The sequence below is a fragment of the Hypanus sabinus genome, chromosome 23, assembly GCF_030144855.1.
Source record: "Hypanus sabinus isolate sHypSab1 chromosome 23, sHypSab1.hap1, whole genome shotgun sequence".
Lineage (NCBI taxonomy): Eukaryota > Metazoa > Chordata > Chondrichthyes > Myliobatiformes > Dasyatidae > Hypanus > Hypanus sabinus.
Window position 1 is genome coordinate 39,549,920 of NC_082728.1, and position 16,807 is coordinate 39,566,726.

Sequence of the window (16,807 nt, forward strand, 5' to 3'; positions counted from 1 at the left end):
GCTTGGAACAGCACCTTCAAGAAATATTTGGCCTGAGATGACATTGAAATGGAAAAAAAATATGAAATGAAACCAGCCCTATTTTTATTGAAAGAAAAGCCACTGTAAAAATCCAGATTAATGAAAAACAGCTGCTTGCTGTTGAACTGAGGATTGTTTTAATGAAAGTTTCTTTGCAAAGAGTGGTTTTGCATTGCTAACTGATACGGGAGAGGGAAAATAGCAAAAAAAAACATTGTTGAAGTTTTAGAGGAGACTTAACCAAAATTCCAGATGTCTGCAAAACTTGTCAGATCTGATCAATGGTTAGTAGCAATTTTAAAATAAAACCTGTGCAGCTGGTACTTTCCTTTAGCCTAGCGTTAGTGAAGTTAAGTGGATTGGGGCATGTAGGGAAAGCAATTTGGAAGCCACTCAATCTCAATACCAATCACCCTCACAGAAGAAGAAATAGTTCAGGAGAGTGGATCTGAAGAATGTACCTGACTGACCATTTTGTCAAATCTGGGTGGATACATTTCCTCCCCTAGAAATCACAGCCATTCATGTCACAGTTTTACACAAATTAGCATCATTGGTCCAGTAACGGACCTGAATACAGAAGTGTGGAGCTCCTGATGTGGAGACATAGGTTTGAAATCCACCACAACATTTGGCAAAATTAATTTCAAGTAATTAAAAAATATATTTTAAAAACTTTTAAAACTAATGACCATAACACTGCTGAATTGTTTTGGAAAAATGTTTAGTTGTTTTAACCTGACCTGTCCTGTACTGAACTCTGAGGTGGCCCAGCTAGTTTCTGGGTTCGGTAAACAAATGGGGATGGACAATGAATGACATTCTTGACAACAGTGCTCACATTCCCTACTTTCGAAGCTGATGCCTGAGCCTCAGAAAGCAGCAGCTTGTTTTTTCTCTCTAACTACTGCTTTGATTTTCTTGAAAAAGTAGAGGTAAATATTTTTGAAATATTTTCACTTACAGTGTGTGCCGTGTTTTCAGTGAACTGCCTTCAGGTGTATTTTTTGGCAGTGCCCCAGCAAACTCCCCAAGTCATAGGCCTGGAGGATTATGCTTTAACTTTTTTGCTGAAAATGTGGATTGTCCCAATGTGAGATTGTACTTTTGTTTTAAACATTCTTTGATAACTACATGGAGAACTAGGACAGGACAAAGAGTTTCAGGAACATGTGTTGATGTGCTGCTTTACTCACCCTACTTCTTTGTCCCAGTTTTAAGCAATTTTTTTAGAAAATAGAATTTATTTTATTTCTTACATCCATCTCACAACATGAGGGAGTGAAAATCTCTATGTTGTGTCTCCATCGTAATGTAGAAGCAATAAGGAAGGGAAATATAGGAGGATATTGCCCAAACACTAAGATTGTATACATAATTGTTTTGTATACATGTATGAACAATCAGATACAATGTACAGTCAGATATGCAATCGGATCAATGTTTATTGATAAATCTGACGGCATTCGTGTCAGCACTTCCTCCAAATTCACCTCAACATTCTCTGGCATCCTTATTCCCAATCTTTCAGGTTTTTTTGTGCTTTCTTAATGTGTTTCACCCTAACCTACGTCTCTGCATTCTTTCTTGTGTCCACCTGCCGTTCCCTTCATTCTGTGATTTGGTATCTGGTTCGCAGCCTTAACTACGATCCAAAGGTTTTCCAGCAAAATGGACCAGAGGTTTTCTGCAAACAAACTGGTGAATATGTTACTGCACAGCATATTTACTGTTCTACATCTTGGTGTTCTATTTTTTGGCTTAGAGATTCATCTGCATCACTTTGGGGTTTAGACATTACCTGGCTTCTCATTGCCGTTTCGAAACGCTTAAAAGATGACGACATTTCTTCTGTTTTGCTGAGCTCCCTTATGCAGCAGTGTTGCGAAGTCTGCTTTTTGTGTGAAGCCGAGTGTCATTGACCTCTGTAACGGCCCAGCGATCAGCAAACTTGATGTATGGCGAATATCAGCAGGTGTTGGGAATGATCCTGAAAGTAAGTGAGAATGAACCTGACTTCTGCCAGATCCATGAGCCTGTGCTTTACTCTCTCTGAGGTCACAGACGTCAACCTTGTACAGTGTAGCCTGCGGTGACCATGCTCCTTAAAGAAATGTAGATACTACCGCAATGCCCTGTGGAGGCTGAATGGAAACCGGCCTCTGTCTGCCTCCTGCAAGGTATTATCTCCGGATGCCTGGAAAAATGCGTCGCATCATCACATCATCCATGAGGAATCAGAATCAGGTTCAATATCACCGGCTTAATATCTAGTTTAATATCAGGTCGTGAAATTTGTTAACTTTGCAATACATGATAAATATAGAAGAAAAATTATGTATGTATATTAAGTAGTTATATCAAGATAAGTATTGCAATATCAAATTAAAAGCAGGAGGAAAATCCGCTGTAGACAAAAGGGCGTTGCAAATTGGTTTAGCACACACAAACTGATGGAGGAATTCTGCAGGTCAGGCAGTACGTATGAAGTGAAACTAATGTTGACTGTTTACCTCCTTCCATAATAAATGCTGCCTGACCTGCTGTGTTTCTCCAACATTTTGAGTCTGTTACTCAATATGTCTGAAAATTGGTTTAAGTTGCAGTAAGATGACTGGAGGTCAAGGAAGGGCCATTTTAAAGTGTGAGCAGTGGGCAGAGGAGGTTGTGAGTTCATGATCTGATTATGGGTGCAAGTTGTAGTGGGCGTCCTTATGTGAGCCATTAGTGCTGGTAAGTGCCAATTCTTCACAACCCCTCGCATTATTCAGTCCGTGCACACAAAATGTTAGAGGTACTCAGCAAGTCTGGAAGCTCAATGGAGGGGAATAAACAGCTGATCAGCTGATGGTTTGGGGCAAGACCTGATGAAGGGTTTTGGCTCAAAACGTCGACTATTTACTTCCTTAGATGCTGCCTGACCTGCTGAGTTCCTCCAGCATTTTGGAATCAGGCTCTCATTGATCCTCACTATAATCCTACAAAGCGCTGGCGGGAAGATAAGTCCGACAGCAATGAAGACATTCATTCATGATCTTGCAAGTGAAGAACCAAAAAATTAGTGAGGTAGTGTTCATGGGTTCTATGTCCATCCAGAAATCAGATGGCAGAGGAGAAGAAACAGTTCCTGAATCGCTGAGTGTGTGCCTTCAAGCTCCTGTACCTTAATGGTAACAGTGAGTAGAGGACATATCCTGGCTGATGAGGATCCTTAATGGTGGATGCCATCTTTTTCGATGCATCGCTCCTTGAAGATGTCCTGGACACTACAGAGGTCTGTGCCCATGGTGGAGCTGAATGAACTCTCCGCAGCTTATTTCAATTGCTGTGCAATAATACCAACAGCACCCTGCACCCATCGAGCCCCATACCGGACGTTGATGCAGCCAGCCAGTTTGAATGCTCTCCAGGGTACATCTGTAGAAATTTGCGAGTGTCTTTCATGATGTACCAAATCTCCTCGAACTCCTAATGAAATATAGCCGCTGTCATGCTTTCATTGTAGCTGCATTGATATGTTGGGTCCAGGTTAGAGATATTGATATCCAGGAATTTGCACTGCTCACTCTCGCCAATTCTGAGCCCTCTATGAGGACTGGTGTGTGCTTCCTCATCTTGCCCTTTCTGAAGCCCCCAGTCTACTGACGTTGAGTGCAAGGTTGTTGCTGCGACACCACTCAATTAGCCGATGTATTTTGTTACTGTACGCCTTCTTGTCACCTTCTCAAATTCTGCTGACAACAGTTGTGTCATCAGCAAATTTATAGATGGCATTTGAGCTGTGCCTAGCCACACAGTCGTGGGTGTGGAGAGAGTAGAGCAGTGGGCCAAGCGCACATTCCTGAGATACTCCAGTGTCGATGGTCAGCAAGGTGGAGATGTTATCCACGCAGATTATGTTCTTCGGGTTAGAATGTTGAGGATCCAGATGCATAGGGATATACAGAGGCAGTATTTATGGAAGGGAACAAGTCCAGGTGAAGGGACTCAGCCCAAAACATTGACTGTTTGTTCCCTTCCATAGATGTTGCCTGACCTGCTGAGTACTTCCAGCATTTTTATGTGTGTTGCTCTGGATTTCCAGCATCTTCAAAATCTCTTGTGTTTATGTATACAACCAAACTGATGTGAAATAAGTGTTTAAAGGTTGAGTACAAAAAAATGAATTTACTAGCAGCTTCAATCAAAGCAGTGTGAAATGAAAACAAGCCCTGAAGCAAAATGCCACAGCAGTCACTTACATTTCTTTAATTGCATTAAATGGATTTTGAATTTATTTTAATTCCCCTGAAAGGATCACCCTGTGTTCAATTATTTAGGCCACCTAGGTTGCAATGATGTGCTTTGCTGTATTAGCATCAATGGTTTGATGATGTAATCGGGGTTTGGTTAGACATGCTGAGAGAGATTATTCCCATATTCTCTTTGATGTGATTTGTACAATGTATCTTAATTCACCACATTTGAAGGTACATTCACCCCAAATATAGTTTAAAGCTGCCACAAAAGGTCTAGTGTGGTCAAAAAATGATGTCAGTAGAGATCTTAAATAGTTTTGCTAAGTGTTACATTAAGTCAATGTCACTTTGATCTTGCACATAGTTCATGACCTGACTTCTGCTGCTGTGTATGTGGAAGGTTAATTGGGTAATGTAAATTGTTCTGTTGTAGTTGGAAGATCAGGGAGATGTTTTGGACAAATGCTGGAGCATAGGGTACAATGAATTATGTGGGGGAATGGGATTGCTGAGTTAACCATCTGGATAGATGTCATTCATTGTAATTAAAAGATGAATGGAAGTCTGGAAAGGGATTTATGAATCCCTTCGGTTTTCACCTCTCTGCCCTTGGTGACCTGACTCTGCTCGATTGTGGCAGAAGCCCAACAGTTGTTTGACAATGGGAAAAGGTTCTCTGTGCGAAATAAGAGCAGAAAGTACTGGAAAAACTCAGCAGGTCAGGCAATATCTGCAGAGAAAGAGACAGAGTTAACCTTACAGGTGAAAGATACTGTACTGGAGCTGTGCTAGAAAGCAACTTGGTTTTATGTTGCAGGGAGGATAGAGAGGGACAGAGGGACAAAGATAGGTCTCCATAAGGTGAGGCAATGGTTGAGGTAAGAAAGAGAGAAAAACAAGATGAAAAGAACATAAAAATTATAAAATAAGCACAGAGTATGCAAAGAAAAAGAAAAAGGTCAAACTAACTTAGCCTTCAACTTCCACCATGCCCTCAAATTTACCTGGTCCATTTCCAACACCACCCTCCCCTTTCTCAATCTCTGTTTCTGTCTGCGAGAACAGCTTATCTACTGGTGTCTATTATAAATCCACTGACTCTTCCCACCCTGTTACTTGTAAAAATGCCAATCCCTCCTCAATTCCTGTGTCTCCACCACATCTGCTATCAGGATGAGTCTTTTCATTCCAGAACGAAGGAGACGTGCATCTTCTTCAAAGAAAGGGGCTTCCCTTCCTCCACCATCAACGCTGCCCTCAACCGCATCTCTTCCATTCTGTGCACGTCTGCCATCTCCCCATCCTCCAGCCATCCCACCAGGCATAGGGTTCCTCTTGTCCTCACCTACCACCCCACCAGCCTCCACATCCAGCACATAATTCTCTGTAACTTCTGCCATCTCCAACAAACACATCTTTCCCTCCCTCCCATCCCTCCACTTTCTGCTTTCTCCTGGGATCACTCCCTGTGCGACTCCCTTGTCTGTTAGTCCCTCCCCACCGATCTCCCTCCTGGCACTTATCCTTGCAAGCGGAACAAGTGCTACACCTCCTCCCCCACTACCATTCAGGGCCCCAAACAGTGAGGCGACAGTTCACCTGTGAGTCTGTTGGGGTCATCTACCTTATCCGGTGCTCCTGGTGTGACCTCCTGTATATCGGTGAGACCTGACGTAGATTGAGAGACAGTTTTGCCATACACCCGTGTACCGTCCTCCAGAACAAGTGGGATCTCCCACTTCCCATTCCCATTCTGATATGACAGTCCATGGTCTCCTCAGGTTGGAGGACCAAAACCTCATATTCCATATCGGGCAGCCTCCAACCTGATGGCTTGAACATCGATTTCTCAAACTTCTGGTTATGCCCCCCCCCCCCTCATCATTCCTCATTTTCATTTCCCTCTCTCACCTTATCTCCTTACCTGTCCATCTCCTCCCTCTGGTGCTCCTCCCCCCGTTTCTTTCTTCCAGGGCCTTCTGTCCTCTCCAAGCAGATCCCTGCCTTCTCCATCCCTGTATCTCTTTCTCCAATCAACTTTCCAGTTCTTTACTTCACCTCTCCCCCTGGGTTTCTTCTTCCCCTCCCCCCCCCCCCCCCCCCACCTTCTAACTTTGACTCCTTGTCTTTTTTTCTCCAGACTTGATGAAGGGTTTCGGCCTGAAACGTTAACTTGACTCTTTTCCATAGAAGCTGCTTGGCCTGCTGAATTTCTCCAGCATTTTTGTGTGTTCCTATGATTTCCAGCATCAATGCAGCATGATATGAATGGACAATAAACTGGACTGGTCAAAAGACACTGAGGCTGTCTACAAGAAGAGTCAGAGCCGTCTCTGTTTCCTGAGGAGACTGAGGTCCTTTAACATCTGCCGGACGATGCTGAGGATGTTCTACGAGGCTGTGGTGGCCAGTGCTATCATGTTTGCTGTTGTGTGCTGGGGCAGCAGGCTGAGGGTAGCAGACACCAACAGATTCAACAAACTCGTTTGTAAGGCCAGTGATGTTGTGGGGGTGGAACTGCACTCTCTGAAGGTGGTGTCTGAAAAGAGGATGCTGTCCAAGTGGCATGCCATCTTGAACAATGACTCCCATTCACTCCATAATGTACTGTTTAGGCACAGGAGTACATTCAGCCAGAGACTCATTCCACCGAGATGTAACACTGAGCGTCATAGGAAGTCATTCCTGCCTGTGGCCATCAAACTTTACAACTCCTCCCTGAGCCAATAGGCTGGTACTGGACTTATTTCCACTTGGCATGATTATCTTATTATTATTTCATTACTTAGGGTTTTATATTGCTATATTTCTTCACTATTCTTGGTTGGTGCGACTGTAACAAAACCCAATTTCCCTCAGGATCAATAAAGTATGTCCGTCTGTCTGTCTGTAGATTTTATTTAGTTTGTTATTGCTCTTGTCTAGGTGGTTCAAGGTTGAGTGGAGAGCGAATGAGATTACATCCGCTGTAGACCTATTGTGGTGGTAGACAACTTGCCATGTGTCCAGGAGTTAATTCGACACTTGATAAATTTCTCCCAACTCTTCATCATTGTAGACGTGAATGCAACTGGGCAATAGTGGTTGAGCAGTTCAGCCATTTCTTCTTGGGCACCAGTATGACTGATGGCCATTTGAAACTTTGCCACAGGCTGTGATAGAGGCCACGTCCATGGGTATATTTAAAGCAGAAGTTGATAGATTCCTGATTGGTCAGGGCTTCTACGGATATGGTGAGAGGGCAGGTGTATGGGGTTGAATGGGATTTGGGATCAGCCACGATGAAATGGCGGAATAGACTCAATGGGCTGAATGGCCTAATTCTGCTCCTATCTCTTATGCTCTAAGCAGGTGGAACCTCTGACTGCACTAGTGAGAGATTGAAGGTGACCTTGAAATGTGTTGGTCGGGACAGGTTTTCAGTGTCCGAGCATGTGCATCATCAGGGCCTGATGCCTTGTGAGGCTTCATCTTCTTGAAAGATGTTCCTTTTGTCAGCCTCTAAGACAAATATCACGGGGTCCCCAGATGCTGCAGGTGTAGTTTTATTCGCCCTTTAAAAGCATGCATAAAAGGTGTTGAGCTCACCTGGAAGTGAAGCATCATTGCTATTTATGAGGTTAGGTTTCGCTTTGTTGAAAGTAATAACCTGCAAACCCTGCTAGAGTTGATGTGCATCCAATTCTGTCTCTAACTCGTGGAGAGCCAGCAGCACGGCGTTGTGTGGGGCAAGTTGTGTGTTACTACTTGATTGAGATTTTTGACGAGGTGAGGAGGGTGAGGATTAAGATGGAGCTGTGGACTTTAGTAAGGTGTTTGACAAGGTACCTCATGGGAGGCTCATCCAGAAGATTCAGATGCATGGGATCCATGGGAAATTGGCCATTTGGATTCGGAACTGGCTTTCCCATAGAAGACAGAGGCTAGTGGTGAAAGGGACTTATTCTAGCTGAAGGTTTGTCAACAGTGGTGTTCCACAGTGATCTGTACTGGGACCTCTGCTCTTTGTGAAATATATAAATGCACTGAATGAAGGGGTAGATGGGTAGTAAGTTTGCAGATGATATGAAGATTGGTTGTTGTGGATAGCATAGAAGATTGGCAAAGAATATGAATGGATGTAGATCAGTTGCAGATATGCATGGAGAAATGACAGATGGATTTTAATCTGGCCAAATGTTGCACCTTGGTAGGTCTAATGCAATCAGACAGTACATTATTAAAGGGCAAGATCCTTAACGGTGTTGATGAGCTGGTGGACCAAGTGCTGTGTCTGGCCTGCTGCGGTTGAGCCAGGTCTCTGTGAACCAAAGTACATAGCAGTCCCTGATGTCCCTCTGATATGGCAGTCTTGCTTTGAGGTCTTAAATGTTATTTTCCTTAGAGTGTACATTATCCAGGCAGGTAGTTGGAGTGAGGGCCTCAGGGCCCTGCATTTCATGTTCACCTGCAGCCTAGCATGTCATCCATGCTTTCTTAAAGAGAAACTGCACTCACAACCGAGGTCTGCAGTCTGGAGTCCACCGATTCTGAAGATGGATAGATTTTTTAAACATCATAAAAACACTATAATTTTTACTGAGGTATCCATGCCTGTGGTCACAAATTTCAGCTGTAGTAGTCCTAAATGGGAATATTTGGCGATTCCCTATAGAGCTGCAGACAAAGAGTCACCACTTCCTGGAACTATCTTAAAATAATCAAAGTTTAAGCATTTCATTGTTAGCCACCCTCAGAGATGTAATGCAACCACTTTGACAGTGCATTTTTAATAACATGCATGTTGGAATTCGTGAGGGAGCTGTCAGCACTCTCCACTTTGTTCATTCTCAGTGACACTGAGAGCGGAGAATCAAAGACTGAGGTTGGGGTGATTTTCATCAAATGACTTCTTCACTTACTCTGAGAAATGGGGTGGGATGAGCTGGAAGTTAGACAGCCTGTGGACTGTTATCTGCCTGTTCAGATTTTCTGGCTGTCGTTAGCTGAGGCAACAGGAATCCCTGAGAGGAAAGAGGTGAAAGTGATAAGCAAATAAAAAGTCACTTCCCAGCCTTGTTCTCCTTCCATCTCTTGGATAACCTAAATTGGGAGGCAGACATTTCTAATGAAGTTACATACAAAAGCTCTGTTTTATCAATGTTCAGATAGTTCCCAATGAGCCCTCAGTCTGCGTCAGTTTGATTTCCTCCATGTAATATCAAGAAATAGCTGCTAGCGAAGGATACTGAAAAGGCTATAGGACCAGACAGAATCTCAGCTGTAAAATGAAGAAATGCAGCCCTTGGTTGCCCTTGGTTACTGAGACAACACCTCCAAAACCTGTGAACTCCAAAAACCAAGACAACTCAATACGCTCAGTGGATCCCCACCACTAGCAGGTTCACTTTAATTTTGTGTGCTGCCTTGACAGCCCAGGGATGGGCCCCTTCACTAGAATTACCACAGCAGTTTGGAAAGGCAGCTCACTGCCATCTTATGATGGAAATACATGTTGGCCTTGCCAACAATGCCCAGATTCCTGATAATGAATAAATAAAAAACAAACCTACCGTATTTGTCTCTACCCATCCACGTGACACACCTACACCTGTAATATTTGGCAGACCAATGACATATTGAATTGGGCTAGGTTTAACGCTCTGCAGTTAAGTTTCGAACTTGTAACCTTTTGACATAGATAAAAGGCTCAGTAACGACCCACTGTGAAGAGGGAAGACGATGCCCCTTCAGTTTCTTCCCATATATTCACTATCATTACATTCCGCAGTGATTCTTTGCCAAACCTTTACTGCAACGTGCGGCATCATTTGATTTTGAAAGGAGTAGTGCCTGACAGGGTTTGCCACCCACTGAACTAATCAAGCCTGAAGGACAACATTGTGACAGATCCTGTATTTCCAGTCTTCTCTACAAACAGAAACTCATCATGATCTGATAGGTTTGTAAATCAAAGGTGTGGGGGCCAAAAGCTATTTGAAAGAAACTTAGATGCATTAGGGAAGTACAGATGCCGTATATAGGGTAAGTATTTGACAGTGCACTTATGACTCAAACCAGTATACAGTATTGTATGTAGCATCTGTTTCCAAAGCAGCCATCTTTTGATTTTAAACATAGAACAGGACAAGCCTTTAAGAAAATCACATCTGCAATGACTATGATGTCAAACTAAACTAATCTCATTTCCTTCCACATGGTCTGTGTCCTTCTGTGACATGCCTGTTCATGTATCTGTCTACGTGCCTCTTAAAAAATGCTGAATTATCTACTGGCACCTACTATCCTCAGTGTTCCTTCCCAATTTCCATTAACCTCTTCTTTCTGACTATAAAACTGTGCCCTCTCATATTTGATATTTCCACCCAGAAAAAAGACACCAACTACTTTAACTCTGCCTCTCATGATTTTATTGAGTTCTATCAAGTCAACCTCTGCTCCTCTAGAGGAAACAATCCAAGTTAGTCCAACTTCTCCTTGTAGCTAATCTCCCAAATCCAGACAACATCCTGGTGTACCTCTTCCGGACCCTCTCCAAAGCCTCCACATAGTGCAGCGACCGGCGCTGCAAGCAATTCTCAAAAGTGTGTGAACCGAAGCCTCATACAGCTGCCACGTGTTGCCAGCCTTTCTACGTAATGCCCTGACCAGTGAAGGCAAGTATGCCATGCATCTACTTGACCACCCTAACCATTTGTTTTGCCACCTCCAGGGAGCCATAGACTTGCATTACAAGATCTCTTCATACATCAGGGCACCTAAGGGTCCTGCTATTTGCTCTATATTTTCCTTCTGTATTTGACCTTCTTATGATAGATCTCATCAGGTTCCAGAAGCTCATCTGCCTCAATGTTTTTAAAAACATCAAACACGTTCTCTCCTTATTATGCTAATAATAATTATTAATAGCAATAGCCAAACAACACGGCGGTCCTGTGGACCCAAGGTGCAAAACACACTCCCAACAGCACACTCCACATGGCACGTGGCATAAATTGTACATATAATTACAATTTCAGAAAAGGCATACAGTAACAAAGAAAAAGCAAAATAATAATATAGCCTATATCTCTTTGTTGCATAACTGGATTGGTGGTATGTTGCCCTGGTCCAGCTTGTTCTCCCACTGAGCGAATATCGAAGAACTGGCACAAGAGAACACCGGAGGGCAGCACTGCATCTGTGTCCCCTCCCCTGGGCAACTACCACAGGCAACCCCACAGCCTCGGTCTAGGCCTAGTCCTCACCACACCAAGGCAACACAGCTGGCCTGCTGTCGGTCTCTCCAATGAACCAGTGAAACAGATTTGCAGTATTCTACATTACTGCTCCTTAACTGTCTTTGTTAAGGACATGTCATGGTCTCATTTAGTCAAGCCAGATTTCAAAACTAAAGATATATGCAAATCTTTTTTATCTATCACTGTCAAGGGGGCAGAACCAAATGAACCATGCACCAAATGAATCAAGCAACGATAGGTCCATCGAGGTGAAGATGATGGAGGAGCAGCACTGGAAATCAGTATGTTAGAACCCCATTGGCAATGGCTTTGGTGACATCAGCGATGGGTGAATGGTTGGAGGAATCAAGAATGTGTGGTGTTCAGAGAGTGGGGGAGTGGAGCAAGGGAAGGTAGTTCACCGTGAAACCATATTGCACAGCAGCAGAATTAGGCTATTTGTCCTCTCGAGTCTGCTCCACTATTTGACCATGACTGATTTATTTTTTCTCTTAACCTCATTCTCCTGTTTTCACTCCATAACCTTTGACACCCTTACTAATCAGGAACCTATCAACCTCTGCTTTAAATGTACCCAATAACTTGCCTCCACAGTCATCTGTGGCAATGAGTTCCATAGACTTACCACCCTCTGGCTAAAGAAATTCTTCCTTATCTCTGTTCTCAAGGGACATCCTTCTATTCTGAGGCTTTGTCCTCTGGTTCAAGCCTCTCCCGCTATTGGAAACATCCTCCAACATCCACTCAATATTCAGTAGGTTTCAATAATATCACCCTCATTCTTCTAAATTACAGAGAGTACAGGCACTGAGCCATCAAATGCTCCTCCCTTTCATTTGCTGGAATGGTCTCGTAAACCTCTGGATCCTCTCCAATGACAGCTCATCCTTTCTTAGATATGACTACATACAGTACTCCAAATGTGGTCTGACCAATGCCTTTTCAAGCCTCATCAGTGGGGACCAAGTTGTAATAAGTGATCAGGTATGGGCAGCAGAGACAGGCCAGGGGGCAAGGGTTAGAGCTAAGTCTTGGGGTATCATGGGATTAGAGGATAACAACCAGGGAACTGAGATCCAGGGAATTGGATGGAGGCAGGATGATCAGAGGCTTGTGAAGGCTTGGTCCAGTGCACTTGGAGAAAACAGCAGCTCTCAAAATCAGATTTATTAGTATGGACATACGTTGTGAAATTTGTTGCTTTGTGGCACCAGTAGAGTGCAATAAATTAAAAGAAGAATAAATTTAAAATAAATAGTGCAAAAAGAGAGGTAGTGTTGATGAGTTCCCATGGACCATTCAGAAATCTGATGGCAGAGAGAAAGAAAATGTTCCTAAAGCATCGAGTGTGCATTTTCAGGCTCCTGCACCTCCTCCCTGATGGTAGCGATCACAAGAGTGTATGTCTTAGATGGTGAGGGTCCCTCATGATGGTTGACATCTCCTTTGGAAGATGTCCTCAATGGTGGGGATGCTGGTATCCCTGATGGAGCTAGGTGAGTCTACAGCCTGTTGCAGCTTTTTCCAATCCTGTGTATTGGCGCCTCGTTGCCAGATGATGCTGCATCCAGTCAGAGTACTCTTGTCACAGTCCTGACCGTTAATTCCCCATTTTCTCCTAATTCCCTTTGATTGTGCCACGGTTCCGACCATTAATTCCCCATTTTCTCCTAATTTCCTTTGGTGGCGACAAACCTGATTTTCATCAAGACTTGCAGCATAAGAACCCCGACTTTGCACCCACTAGTTGCCAGATCATTGATTTTGCCAGTGTGGTAGTTAACATTTCCTTGCCGCTTAGGATTGTGTGTTCTAGATTTTTCTTCAGTACTGAGATTTACCTGTGAAACTCAGTCTCTCCATGTCAAGATAAGTGTTCTAAGTTTTACTTCAGTACCGAGGTTTACCTGTGTAACTCCGTCTCTCCGTGCTAAGAAAAGTTTTGTCTACTGCTTTCCTGTCTATGCTCTGTGTCAAGATAATTTTTGCCTGCCTCCTGCTTTCCTGCTCTCCCTCCTGTTTGCTGTTCAATGCTCACGCTCGCATCTGCATCCTGAATTAATCTCCGTGCCTGTGTCCTGTGTTAGGGTTCGCCTCGGTCGTTGCAACAACAATTTACACATGTAGAAATCTGCTAGAGTCTTTGCCGATGTACCAAATCTGCTCATACGCTTAACGAAAGATAGACTTCTTCATAGTTGCATCAAAGAATTGGGCCTGGGATATGGGTATCTCCTGAGATTTGGACACTGAGGAACTTGAAGCTGCTCACCCTTTCCACTGCAGCAAACTAGCTACCTTTCTCATTGGGTGTAAAGAGGTGGCAGCATTTAGATCACTCTTATTATGCTGCAACTTCATCACCTCTGCAGACAGTACTGGCAAACTCGGTGAGAAAGACATTGGAAAGAATGGGAATGGAAAGTGTGGCAGCTTTGAAGTAACGCACAAGATGTTGGAGCAATTCAGCGAATGAAAGCTTGGATGGAAGTAGATTTATGGGGACATGGATCATTTTTGCTAAGCATGTGGAGCTACCAAGTGTGCAAGCTGCTAAAGTGTTGCTGCTATGAAACCTGCTCAAAATTACAGGCGATTTCCTGCCCCATCTATTTTAAACAGTTGGCAGCACCACCCAGAAATGAGCTGCTCCTTAAGCAGTAGTAAGTTCAACTGACACAGATACTCTTGCTGTACTCACTGTATGACTCAGAAACATTGGCAACTATACTGCATGTACCATGATGCTATGCAGAAACTATCATTATAGTGATAACACTTTACAGCTGAACATTGCATATTTCTTTAGAAAGCGTCTTTAGTCTGTGAGCAGTTTTTCTCGGAATCCTCTGCATTTCCTAAAGGGGTGAGGTTTCTTTGAACAAGGCATTGTCACTTTTGTAGAACGTGATAGTGGTTATAGAAACAGGCCCTTTGGCCCATCTAGTTCATGCTGAACCATTAATCTGCCTAGTCCCATCGATCTGCACCCAAACCGTGGTCCTCCATACCCTTCCTATCCACATACCTGCCCAAATTTCTGTTAAATGTTGGAATCAGTTACACATCCACCACTTGCGCTGGGAGCTCATTCCACACTTTCACCTCCCTCTGAGTGAAGAATTTCTCCTTCAGGTTTCCCTTAAACATTTCATCTTTCACCCTTAACTCATAACCTCTAGTTGTAGTCTCACCAAACCTCAGTGGAAAAAGTCTTCTTGCATTTACCCTATCTATACCAGTCATATTTTGTATACCTCTATTGAATATCCCATCGATTTTCTACATTCTGGGGAATGAAGTCCTAACTTATTCAGCCTCTCCCTATAACAAGTCCTGGCAACATCCTTGTAAATTTACCCTGCTCAATAAATTTACTCATTAAATTTTATTTATATCTTTCCTGCAGGTAGGTGAGCAAAACACTGCACCATACTCCAAATTAGGCCTCACCAATGTCTTAAACAATTTCAAAATAACATCCCAACTGCTGTACTCAAGACATTGACTTATGAAGGACAATATGCCAAAAGCTTTCTTTATGGCCCTGGTTCTGCTTCTCCATGTTTTTGGTGGAGACCTTTCTTTGAATAATGTGTTACTGGAAGGTGAGAGCATAAGTCTAGGATCATTTTACATTTCTGAGTGGCAGCAGATGGTCCACAAAGAATGAAAATGACATGATGCTTCATTTTATATTTGAACCCTCAGTTATCTACTGTCTTTGTTCCACTCTAAGGTTTTTTTTCCTCCTGCTGTGTTCAAGAAACTCAGCCCTAGTAGGTAATCCTTGGGTTTTTTTTTGTGTGGCTGGCAGTTCTTCCAACAGTTCTGCAATTTCCTGTTGCTTCTCTGGTTCTTTGTGTGGGAGCTTTGGAAAGTTAGCGGTTCTACTAAAGCGAGATTCTATGACAGCCTCCAGAGAGCCATTGCATTTGTCCAGCTCTGCCAGATCATTAGTAAGCTCATAGTTGGATTATTAACGGGCACTGCCCTAACCCTTCTTGCATGTTGCAGTGACTTTCCGCAAGCCACTTACAGAAAAGGTCTAACCCTTCGCTAAGTTTGAGACTTAGTCCTTTCACAGCATTGCGTAAGTTTGACTTTCAAGACAGATAACTGCCAGACTGTTTGTTAAACACTTTTAGTCCTGCTGTGACTTGGTCTCAACAAGCCAGGTACTACGCCAGTCTAATGCACCTGCAGATCCTGAATGAGGGCATTGTAAAGATAAGTTTGCAAAATGTGTTTCCTGGGATGGATGAAAGATCAGACAGTCCATGTCTGTGCAGATGGGATTGGCATCAGTAGCAATTTTTGACTGAGATCTTTGCTGTTGTGGAACTGCATAAAGTGTGGGTCTTTGCTGCAGTAAACCTTGACTGTCCGTGTATTGACTCTGTGAAAGGCATGTCTTCTTTTATATAGCCAAATTGTGTTTGGACATATTCTCTACTGCTTCATGCATCTTTCCCTCTGCTGAGGCAGCCTTAGCATCACAATCATCCTTGAGCACACTTAATGTAGCCTCTACACATGCTCTCTCCATATCTATATGTGCTTTCCCTGTGTCTATTCGAGCTTTCTCTTTTTGCATCTCAACTTTACGCTTAGCAATGCTCCCCTTTTTCTTGTCACATCAGCTTTGACGCAAGTCCATGCTGCATCTATACTAATTGTGATTTCATTTGAGCATCGCAAAGATGCGATAGATGAACCCTATTCAGACTTGACCTCCAGGTCTTGGTGATCAATATTGCTCGGGTCCAAAGCTGAAATTCTTGTCTACGGTGTTCCAATGTGTCTCCAGTCCAATGAATCTCCTTGAAGATGAGCTATCTTTTCACTTGACCACCTTCACAGTAGACAGTTCAAACACAGCAATGAAGTGAGCTAAACAGCTTCTCATAAATCATTGAGATGGAAGTTTTCTATAGGATTTTCAATGAGATCCCTTTACTCTGAAAAGATATGGAAAATGAAGATTGGATGGAGGTGTTTGTCCTTCCACGGTGCACTGCAAATTAAATCAAAACTAATCCATGCAGAAGATGATACAAAAAAAACAGCTCGCATGTGGGAAGTGATGTTCATACAAAATCAGCTGCGCCTCTAGAGGGCAGAACTCCCAGGCTACCCCATAACCAGAATAATGCCTGCAGTTCTATCTGCCAACCTTGGAGAGTGATGTTTAGTTTTACAAGAAAGGTACCTGATTTCCAAAGAGGTATTTGAAGAGAAAAAAGTAGAGTAATGGGAAAAAGTAAGGGAATACACCCAGTGGCCATGCTATTAAGTATGCCTGTA

At 43.2% G+C, this 16,807-nt stretch overlaps 1 protein-coding gene across 17 annotated transcripts in view; it reads left to right on the plus strand.

Annotated features, from left to right (window-relative positions):
* The window catches only part of b3gntl1 (UDP-GlcNAc:betaGal beta-1,3-N-acetylglucosaminyltransferase-like 1), a 342,821-nt gene that overhangs the window by 166,876 nt on the left and 159,138 nt on the right, over positions 1-16,807 (plus strand). Inside the window, exon 1 of one of the 17 annotated variants that reach the window (XR_009507662.1) lies at positions 1,903-2,268. The exons of the other annotated variants lie outside the window; for them this stretch is intronic. The gene's annotated coding sequence lies outside the window, so the exon portion shown is untranslated. Of the gene's footprint in view, positions 1-1,902; positions 2,269-16,807 lie in introns of those variants that run through there. 17 annotated transcript variants of the gene reach the window in all.